Source organism: Capsicum annuum, chromosome 10, assembly GCF_002878395.1.
Source record: "Capsicum annuum cultivar UCD-10X-F1 chromosome 10, UCD10Xv1.1, whole genome shotgun sequence".
NCBI lineage: Eukaryota > Viridiplantae > Streptophyta > Magnoliopsida > Solanales > Solanaceae > Capsicum > Capsicum annuum.
Window position 1 is genome coordinate 32803632 of NC_061120.1, and position 12128 is coordinate 32815759.

Sequence of the window (12128 nt, forward strand, 5' to 3'; positions counted from 1 at the left end):
TGTTCTCTAAGATTAACTTAAGGTCCGGTCACCATCAGTTGAGGATTCAGGTTGAGGATATCCTAAAGACAGCTTTTAGGACCCATTATGATCATTATGAGTTTTTGGTGATGACTTTTGGGTTGACTAACTCCCCAGCTGCATTTATGGATTTGTTAAACCACATGTTCAAGCCTTATTTGGATTCCTTTGTGATTGTGTTCATGAATGACATCTTTGTGTATTCGAGGAGTAGAGATGAACGTATATAACATTTGATGATTGTGCACCAGATTTTGAGAGATCGTAGGCTTTTTGCCAAATTCTCTAAGTGTGAGTTTTGTCTTAAGTTGGTGACATTCCTTGGGCATATGGTGTCTAAGGATAGGATTATGGTAGAGCCAGGAAAGATTGAGGCTATTTGTTAATGGGCTAGGCCTATATCTCCTTCTAGAGTTTGTAGCTTGGAATGAGGTTCCTTTCCAATGGTCTAAGGAGTGTGAGTCAAGCTTTGGGAAAGTCAAGGGATTTCTTACTTTATCTCCTATTTTGGCTCTTCCTATTAAGGGTGAGGGTTTCACCATGTATTATGATGTTTCTGGTGCTAGTTTAGGTTGTGTATTAATGCAGCAGGGTCGTTTTATTACTTATACATCTAGGTAACTGAAGGTGTATGAGCGCAAGTACCCCATTCATGATTTGAAGTTGGCGACAGTAGTTTTCGAACTTAAGATTTGGAGGCATTATCTTTATAGTGTACATTGTGAAATCTTTATGGATCATCATAGTCTTCAGTATCTTATGACCCAGAGAGAGCTTAATTCTAGACAGCATAGATGGATGAAGTTTCTTAAGGATTATATCATCTCTATTTGGTATCACCTGAACAATATGAATATGGTAGCGAATGCCCAGAGTCGAAACATGGTAAGTATAGGTAGCTTGGCTTATATTTCAATTTCTCAGAGGCCATTGTCATGGGATAATCTATCTTTAGCCAACTCGATAATGAGATTTGATATTTCAGACCCTAGGAGGATTTTGCCAATTTTGAGCCGAGGTATTCGCTATTTGAGTAGATTCGGAGTCGTCAGTTTGAGGATAAGAGAATTTGCATCATCCGTGATTAAGTGTTACATTGTGAATCCAAGAGGGCTACTATAGATTCTGAGGATGTTGTAAGATTTGGTAGCCACATTTGTGTTATAAGGATTGATGACTTGATCTAGTCGATTCTATTCTCACAGCTCTAGATATTCTATTCACTTGGGTATAGCTAAGATGTGTAGATATTTAAGATAACATTATTGGTGGAGTGGTATGAAGAGAGATATGGCGGACCTTGTAGCTCGTTATCTATATTGTCAATAGGTGAAAGCTTAGCATTAGAGACTTGGTGGCTTGATTCAGAAGTGGGAGTGGATTACCATGGACTTTGTTAGTGATATTCCTTGTACTTCTCGTGGTTTCGATGGTATTTGGATCACAATGGGTTGGTTGTCCAAGTTGACATATTTTATTCCTATTCAAATGTCCTTCAGTCCTGAGAGGTTAGCTCTTATCTATGTTAGTGAGATAGTTTGTTTACATGGTGTGCCTATATCTATCATTTCAGACTGGGGTTCAGTGTTCACTTTTAGCTTTTAGAGAACTTTTGAAAAGGAGTTGGGTACTTAGGTGGATCTTTGTATAGCCTTCCATCCTCAGACCAATGGGCAATTAAAGTAAACTATTTAGTTTTTCGAGGATATGCTCTAAGCCTGTGTTATGGAGTTTTTAGGTCTGTCGGAGCAACACTTGGACTTGGCAAATTTTGCATATAATAGTAGCTATCTTTCGAGTATTTAGATGGCACTTCTTTAGGTTTTATGTGGTAGAAGATTTTGTTCTCCGATTGGTTGGTTTGAGACCTATGAGATTAGAACCCATGGTATTGACTTATTTCAAGAGTCGTTGTATAGATTTAGGGTGATTCAGGATAGACAGAGGGTAGCTCAAAGTAAGCCAAAGGTTTATACAGATCGTAGACTTCTTCCTTGAGATATAGAGTTGGTGATTGGGTATTTCTCTTTGTCTTGCCCATAAGGGATGTGTGAGGTTCGGGAGGAAAGGAAAGCTCAGCCCCAGATATATTAGACCCTTTGAAATTCTTCTCACAATTGGTGAGGTGGCTTATGAGTTAGCCTTACCCCCATATTTTTCTATTGTCCATCTAATTTCCATGTTTCTATGTTTTAGTAATATATTCTTGATCTGTCTCATATTCATATATGGGACTCAATCTAGTTGGATGAGTGGTTGACCTTCATGGATGAATCGGTGCTCTCATATTAGCTAGTGGTGTTAGGGGGTTATGCAATAGAGAAATTCTAGTGGTTAAGGTTTAGTTGGAGGCACCACCTAATATAAAAGGCTACTTGGGAGATTGAAAGCGTGATGTCGATCCAGTATCCTCACCTGTTTGGGGCTTTAGGTACCTCCTAATCCTTTACTTACGTGGACGAAAGTTCTTTTAGTAGTGAATATTATAATGACCCTCCAGGTCATTTTGTGTATTTCCACTCATTTTCATCATTTAGAGCTTTCCTATAGCTACCCCAAGTCATTTAGGACTTTCTGGAACTGATAAATATGTTATCGGGTAGTTCATTTAGTTTTTAGAGCCAATTCCCTGTTTTAAAGTTTTTGGTGGTTCAATTGGCTACTAGGCAAAAACTATAGTGAAATGACCTCGTATGACATTCTAATTGTTCCAACAGCTCTGGAACATCAATTTTAGGCTAGGTGGACCCTTGATTTGGGTCCCAAGGCTTCCAGATTCATTTTGGACTATTAGCCAAAAGTTAAGAAAAATGGCAACTGGGTGCAGGACCTATTTTTGGTTGAAATGACTTCGGATGGAAATTTTAACTGTGTCATTGAGTCCACAACATTGAATTTTATAGGGTAGTATAGTTCATTTGCGTATACGGGATGTCGAATGAATCCTAAGGGATTGGAGAAGACTTGAAACAATTCTTAGTCTCAGCTGGTGTTGGTGCATCTCTAACGCGCCCCATGGGTCGCTTAACAAATGCCTCCTAAGAGGAAATTTCGGCTACTTAACCAACCTGGCGAAGCCCAGTAGGTGTCACTTAAGTAATGCCTTTGGTGCTTAAGCGATGGCCTCTTAAGAGAACGAAGGTCACTTAAGCAATGGTCGCTTAACCAACCCGATGTTCGCTTAAGCAAACCTGGACACCTGGGAAGGGTATAAAAAAACCCACTTAGCCATATTTTCCGTAGTTTTCAGCCATTCTCAAGGTTATAGAACCCTAAAATTGTGGAAAACTTGGGAGAATCATTGGTGGGTGATTTTGGAGCATTTGTGGAGTCACGTATGTGTTTTTTCTTAGAATTTGTGCTAAGTTTCCATTAATTTCATGGTTAATTCCTCCATTTTTTTAAAATTCCCTAAAATATTTATGGCTTAATTTTAACACCATTAGAGCTCGAAATCACCCATTTTTTTAAGGTAAATGACCCTTGAGCATAGAGGCACGTTGTGTTGGTTTCGAATATGCAATTCCACGAACGGGCGTCACATGGAATTTTTGTGGTATTTTGGACCCGAATATAATAGTGAAATATGGATATCATTATTCTCGTTTTGATGAGTAGATTGTGATTTTGTTAACGTGGCATTTTGTGGAAGCTTCTCAGACATAAAAATTATTGGTTTAGTAGATTCTTTGGGCTTTTCTTCGGCGTCTAGGTAGTTTAGGATTACACACTTCATAAACTGAGCTTTTTTGTATTATAATTATATTTATTTATTTATGCACAACATTGTTGGAGCTTATTCTCAGTTTTTCCCTATTATCTTGCGTTAGGTTATTTTATTTTGTATTTTATCATACTTATATCATTATTTAGCTTAGTCATTCGATGATGCCTACTGATTACCCATGGTTTTGGTACCCATACTACATTCTATACCTTTTTTATGCAAACTCGAGTACTAGTAGTCACTGGCTGACGTGACAGTTGTGCTAAGTAGATTTCGGAGATAGAGTGATATCTCAGAGTTGGAGTTGCCCCTTTTTCTTTCCATTATCTATGTCTAGTCTTTTATTTTTTAGACAGATTGTATTTGATTATTTTATTACTTATATTTCATTTGTACTACATTTTATACCAACACTACTAGGTCGTAGGATGGTTGTTAATGCTTTATCTATCCTTTAGATTATATTTATTGTCCTGTTATTATTGCGAGCCTTAAATTGTTGATTTTCGGCCTTAAGGCCATTTTTCAACCAAGTTAGCTCATTGCTCTAAACTGCGGTTTAGCTTACCTACTGGTGGGATAATTTAGGTGCCATCATGACTCGTAAATCAAGTCGGATAAATTGGTATCGAAGCCTAGGCTCACCAATATTTCTGGTACAATAGCAAGTGTCTAGTAGAGTCCACGGATCAAAATGATGATACCCGTTTCTTATATTCTGGAGGCTATAGGACATCCTTAGGAGTTCTTCACTTCTTTCACTCATTTTATGCTAAGAGTCTGAGTTAGTTTCTAAAGAATTCCTTTGGTTTCACTCTTTTGTAGATGGCTAAGACATTGAGCCTAGGGATCTTATTGTTGTTCCTGTACGACCTTGAGGTCATAGATAGCCTAGAGATATTTCCCTGGATAGGAGCCAGGATAGGGGTCTTCACCAGACCCTATTCCTGCTCCTGAGCCAAAGGTTCTTCTATCAGTTTCTTGGTTAATTCTCCATCTTTTTCTAAAATCCCTAGAATTTTGGTTCTTGATTTTAACACCATTAGAGCTCAGAATTCACCAATTTTTAGGGTAAACATTCCTTGAGCATAGAGGGACGTTGTGCTAGTTTTGAATGTGTGATTTTGAGATTTTATGTATATTTGGACTCGAAGCACAATAGTGCAATATGGGTATCATTATTTTTGTTTTTATAAGTAAATTATGATTTTAATAGCATGACACCTTGCAAAAGCTTCTCAGAAGGGATAATCAGTGGTTTAGCGGATTCTTTAGACTTTTCTTTAATGTACAGGTAGTCTAGGTTTACCTTCTCCATAGATTGAGCTAATTCATAGTATAATTATGATATTATGCTAGTTATGGGATGGGATTTAGGTATTGGAAGCATGATTGGTATGAGTAGTCTTATTTGGACTGTTTAGGCTATCTTAGAACTGTAGCTTACGTGAAATTGACCCAGTTGCTCACATTTTAGGTGGAATTGACTAAGTTGATCTTGTTTTAGGATGAATTACTATCCTAGGGCTAATTATGGCTTATATAACATCTAGGAATGAATTTAGATACCTTATATTAGTCGGGGTAGAAATTTCATAACATGGACTTCATAGATTAAAAATGGGCTTTCCAGCACTCCTTAGGTCAAGACTTGTGTTAGATTTTGTAGACTTATGTATGCATGTAGTACCCTTATAAATGATTATTTTAGTACGTTGAGGAGATTGAGTACTTAATGGGTATGCTGGTTTGGTATTTAGGAGTTGGTGCTAATTCCTAGAAAAATTTGGTGGTTTATGGATATAGTTTACTCATATGGTTTATTTTTATGGCTTATGGATACTGGTTATTCTTATGGACTATGATATGTTCTATTAATATGAGTTTCGATTCAAGTCCGACAATTGATAATGATATTGATAATATGAGTTTGGGTTCAGGTCCGGCTATTATGGATGACATTGTTACTATGAGTTTCTATTATCTTCCATTAAATCATGTTATGATGTTGATACTATTAAGGATGATATGATGATGGTGATATGATTTCCGATTTGAGTTTGACATTGGGAGTTGGAAATGATATGATTCGGTATAGATGGTTTGATGGTTATAGCTGATATTCGGTAGAGTTGTGGATCTTTGATTATTTATCTACCTTGATTGTACCCTCCAGGCTTATGGGGGCCCGCATTGGGTTATTTACTTTTCTTTACTTATTGGCTTATGGGGGCTAATTTAGTAGTTATAACCATGTGATTTTTATGTTATGAACAATAGAATTGGAGCTTATTTATAGGTTTGCCCTATACCTTGAATTAGTTTATTTATCGTGTATCTTATCATATTTATATCATGATTTAGCTCAGTTAACCGGTGATGCCTACTGAGTAGACATGGTTTTGGTACTTATACTACACTTCAAAACTATTTTGGTGCAGATTCGAGTACTAATTCCATTGCTGACATAATGATCATGCTGAGTTTGATTTTGGAGATAGGGTGAGCTCTCGGAGTTGAAGTTTGCCCTTTTTCCATTTGTTATCTATATGTAGTCTTTCATTTTCCAAGACTAGCTTTATTTGACTATTTAAGAACTTATGGTTGATATGTAGCATCTCTTATACTGATACTACTAGGTCATGGGATGATTGTTTATGTTTTATCTATCTTTTAGACTATATTTATTATCTTGTTATTATTACAAGCCTTAAATGCTTAATATTTAGCCTTTTAGGCCAATTTCCACTAAATTATCCCATTTCTTATAGCTCTGAGCTATGTTCGGCTTACCTACTTGCAAGATAAAGTAGGTGCCATCATGAATTTTAAATTGGGTCATGAAATGAGCTAACAAATGGTTGGGCATGACATTTCAATACTTGGGCATATTTTCACCTTTGTTGATGCTAGACCTTACTTGATGGAGCAGATTTGAGCTCACTAATTTGATGATGATAGTTTGAGGGTGATTCAGGATAAGGTGTTGAGTGGTGCAGCTTAGGAAGCCTTTCTTAATTCTGATGATGTATTGAGAATTAGTGGTCGATTTTATGGGTCGAGAGTAAGAGATTGGGTAAGATTGATTTTAGAAGAGACTTATGGCTCTAGATATTCTATCCATCCAGGTATGACCAAGATGTATCATGATTTGAATAAGCTTTACCGGTGGGGTTGTATGAAGAAGGATGTATCATATTTTGAAGCTTATTTCTTGTGTTGTCAACAAGTGAAGGCCGGGCATCAGAGTCTGGGTGGTTTTCTTCAAAGGTTACCCATTCCTAAGTGAAAGTGGAAGCGAATTAATATGGAGTTCGTGACTGGGTTGCCTCGTACTTCCCAAGGTTCTGATAGTATTTGGGTCATCTGGATCAGTTGACCAAATCACTCTATTTCATTCTTATCCAAATTTTTCTTTGGGTCGAAAGATTGGCTCGTATCTATGTTCATAAGATGTTTTGTCTTCATGGAGTACCCTGTCTCTTATTTCAAATAGAGGCACTACTAGCTTCTGGCGGACCTTTTAGGAAGAGTTGGGTACTCGGGTTGACCCCAGCATAGCCTTTCACCCACAGACTGATAGTCAGTTTGAGCGAAATATTTAGGTTTTAGAGGATATGCTCCACACATGTGTTATGCAATTTTGGGGTCAGTGGGAGCAACATTTTCTTTGACGGAGTTTTCTTATAATAATAGCTACCATTTGCATATCGATATGGGCCCTTTGAGGGGTTTTATAATAGTCATTGTCGGTCTCTGATTGGTTGGTTTAAGACTTCAGAGGTTAGACCTTGTGGTACTGACTTGCTTTGCGAGTCTTTGGATAGAGTTTGACTGATTCAGGATAGGCTCTAAGTGAATCATAGTAGGAAAATATGATATGCAGACCACAGGCTTTGTGTCTTAAAGTTTTGTATTAGTGATAGGGTCTTTCTTCGTGTGTCTCCTATTATGGGCGTGATGAGGATGGGAAGAGGGGCAGGCTTAGCCCCAGGTATATTGGACAATTTGAGATTTTTAGGGTAGTTGGGGATGTTGCTTATGATTTGGCCTTACCTCCTATCTTTGCATCCATTCATCTAATTTTTCATGGATATATAGTTCGAAACAATATTTTGGATGAGTCTCATGTGATTCATTGGGACTCAATTTAGTTGGATGAGAGATTGACCTTTGTTAAGGAGCCGATGTCCATTTTAGCCAGGGATGTCAGACGGTGGTGTTCTAGAGATATTCTCGTAGTTAAGGTTCAGTAGAGACACCATCCTATTGAGGAAGCTACTTAGGAGGTCGAGTTTGATATGGATAATAGTTACCCACAGTTGTTTACTGATTCAGATATTTTCTTGTCTTAGTTTGAGGACGAACTAGATTCTTATTGGTGGATACTATAATGACCTTGGGTTGTGAATTTTCTATTTCTATGTGATTTGACCATCATGCCTTTCCCCATAGTTGTTATATGTGGATATTAAGGTTTGGGGATAATTAGCATGGTTCTCAAGGCGATTAAGAATGTGTTGTGTGAGTATGTAGTTTTAGAGACTTGAGAAGTCATATAGTTGACTTTGATCAACACTTTTTGTTCTGAGTATCAGATGGAAAAATCAATTGTTCTAGTAAATATATATGTCGAATTTGGGTTGGTAGCAGAGTTACCTCGATTTTAATATCTTTATATCTCATTTTGATCCTTCGTTTGAAAAATAATAAAATAGTATTTCGGGGGTTAATTTTGTGAAAATGACTTTTTTTCAAAAATCTGACATCGTCATTGAGTCCAAAACATTGAAATTAGCTTAGTAGCATATATGATTTATCTTGGTAGAATCCTGATCAAATCCTGAGGGTCTGATGGAAGCTTTGTAGGCTTGCACCAAAATCAGAATCAGCTGATATCTAGTGTAGCCGCTTAAGCGATCAAGGTCTTGTTATATGGTAGCCACTTTAGAGGCCTGAGACCTCTTAAGTGGTAGCTACTTTAGCGGCCTAAGACTGCTTAAGTGGTATCCGCGTTAGCGGCCAGACGTCAGTTAAGTGGTAGTTGTTTTAGTGGCCCGGTACAGCTTTAGCGGTAGTCTCTTGAGCAGCCACTTATCCATTGACGACGGGTTTGTACAGTAAAATTCTAGTCGACAAAATAATAATCGGGACAAGAAAATATTGCAACAATCGTTTTATTAATTTCAATATGTAAGTGTTACAATCTCTATGAATCCTCTGATCCGCCTTTTCAAATATAAATTCAAGGGATTCGAGCTTGATCTTGAATTTGAACTTGATTTGTAAACTTGATAGATTAGACCTTGACAAGTGTCATACCATAGGCTTTCCCCTATTTTCAATCACCACTACAATAAATGTAAATGGTTGGAGATCTCAAAGGACTTTTTGAGCTTGTAACTTAGGTTCGGGTAGGTTAGGATATCATTTAGGAACATTCATGGCTTATACCCCCTTGACTGTCTACATCACACTTATTTAATACACCTGTTACTATGGCCCACTTCTTTTCTTTTACAAATGTGTCTACTTTAATTTCCTTGTTTCACCCATTTTGTTCCATTTCTTTTTCTTAAATTTCATGCAATTCTTTCCTTTGTTGGGTCCTTTCTTTTTCTATTCATTTGTTTCAATGCTTAAGCACGTAGGCACTCACTTCCAACTTCGTGGCACAAAGTTTCTTCCCTCACTCTTTACCACCCCTAACTTAGGATTTTAGCCTCAAGTTACATTTTTAAGTTCAAGGAAGGTATGGTTCAAAAGAGGGATAAAAGTTGAATAGCTCACGACTTGTAATGTATTTGTCAAATAAAGGTTCAAAGGCTCAAAGTGGGTGAGTAAGGATAACATCTATACAAGGGTAGGATTTTTAGGATAAAATGAACTTCCAATGTCATAAAGATGGCCTAAGATAATCTCAACAACCAAATACAATCACAATTTAGCCTTGAGAGACTAATAGGGAAAGTTCTAGATGACACACTTACACATGAGATTGATACAAATAAACTCACTGCACAAGGCATGCAAATTTGCAAAGGGGTCCCAATTGCCCCTCCCGCTAGAGACAAAACTGGAGTACCTATCAATATTTACAAGGTAAAAATTTTGGAGTCCCAAAAAGAGAAAAAGTTTTGTTACAAGGTTTCTCACGTCCATGCCCTTAATTTTTGAAAAATTTTGGACGAAAGGGGTGTTTACCATTGCATTTGCACCACACACAATTTTTTAATCAAAGAAACGACCCAAGACATTGCCTTACATTGCGGCTTCATATGGGCAAACCAACCATATGGCTACTCAGACTTCGCCAATGACATGAGAGGGATCCTAAATCCACAATGCCACAAGTACTCTGACTTCTCTTTCATGAGTGACTCAAGAACCCAAGTATGATGTTTTTCCCTTTAGTATGTCGTCACTTAATCTATCATAGGGAAAAGCTCATCCAATAATTCCACAATCAAAAATAAAAATAAAGTAAAACAAAAGATCTAAAAATAATCAAAATAACTAATCCATGAAATGTGAGCACCATCAGAGTGCCCAAAAATCACAATCCAGCATCCAAGTCAACATAAAAGCATCCAGAAATAAAAACACACAATATCCAAGAATCTCTCAAAACCAACAATATAAAATGCTAACACGGGGAAAACAACCCCCAATCCATAGCTTGCAGTGAACTCACTGCATAATCATGTAATCAATAGAAGGGGGAATATGCTCCCTGTGTCTAAATCATGTGATATTATCTCCTGTAAACTCAGCATCATCATCATAATCACCAACATCAACATTAGACAACTCAACAGGTACCTCATCATCATTCTCGATTTTGGGAGAAGGTGTCTTGTCATAAGGTTTCAGGACCTTTCATAGGCCCTTGACCCCCTTCCATATTTTACTGAAGAACTTGTCTCTCTTCTTCTCCCTTTTCTTCATCTTCTCAGGAGAGGCCTGAAGATCTTTGTGAAAATCTGTTAGTGCTAAATTTTCCCCATCAAGCCTAGTAATTATGGCTTTCTGCTTCTTCTGCTCCTCTTGACACTTTTCATTGTCCGAGCGGAATACATAAGAATGATACCTGGTGGAGGGCTCTCCCAGCCCTTAAGGAAATCCTAAAATGAGCTCCTTGATGACCCTGATGTGTACACCAATATCCTCCATAGGCCCAACAGTGGATGGTCTACACGACTCAGACTCTTCAGCTATCGACTTACCCAAGTCAATTTTTCTTTTTTTGCTCTGGTTGGGTACGCCCTCACCCTGAATTTTTAGTGGGAAGATGTGGGGGTTTGGTTTCACCCAGGTGTCTGTGGGATACTCCTCTACGTCCTCCTTCCTACACAACACAGTAATAAGAGAGGGAAAGAGAAGAAGTGTACCACCCTGACTCTTGAAATGCTTCCATTCTGAAATCACAAGTTAACCCACGTCCAGGGCGATGCCATACATGATACAGGCCACCATTTGTGCTTACATATCAGTAACAACAGTCATATGCGTGCATGTAAAAACTTGACTGCAGATGATATTAAACCAAATTCGAGACTCCGCTATGGAGTCATTCATGGAGATTCCTCTTTTGGTGGCAGCCTAAGAGACCTCTCTACCAAGATATAGTATTCTAGCCATCCAAGTCCCTAGCTCACAATACTTTGCCTAAAACTCAGTCACGTCTGTATTTAGGTCCTCTACACTCCCTTTCTCAATTTAAGACACAATAATTTCACACCTTCCCCTTTTTTAATTTCACTCAACACTCCTTATAACACCACAATTTCATGGATTATGCATGAACAAAAATAAAATCTACTCTACCATGTATAAATATAAGTATACGTGCCACTTTCGTGGTGTGATGGGTTGTTTCCCATCCTTTGTGGCAAGACACCACTTTGACTATTACTTATGTTTTCACTTAGAAAATTTAAATCTCTATCCCAACTTTCGCTCTCTATGAATTGAGTGTCAGAGGGACAGAAGATTTAGATCTTCCAAGATATAATGTGAATATAATGTGATAGAGAGAGTGACATAGTGGTGGGGTTTCTATCTTGTCACTTTAAAGATTTAAACCTTTTACCCATATTCACATCAAATTTCCGATTCCTCTCCTTAGGTAATGGTTGAAATATCGATAGGCCACTAATTGAGCATTGGAAGTTGATATCCTTGGCCTTCAAGTGAAGGGTTCTCATGTGTTGCTCATTTGGAACTTTGAACTCCAAAATGTAGGAATTGAGTTCCTTCTCCCCAAAATCCATCATTTGTTTGGGTGGATGGACTTTGATCAAATCCACCAAGCATAATTTTGAAAAGTGGTTGGAATGAAGTCTTTACCTTAATTTTGAAATCCCATCCGTCTTAGTAT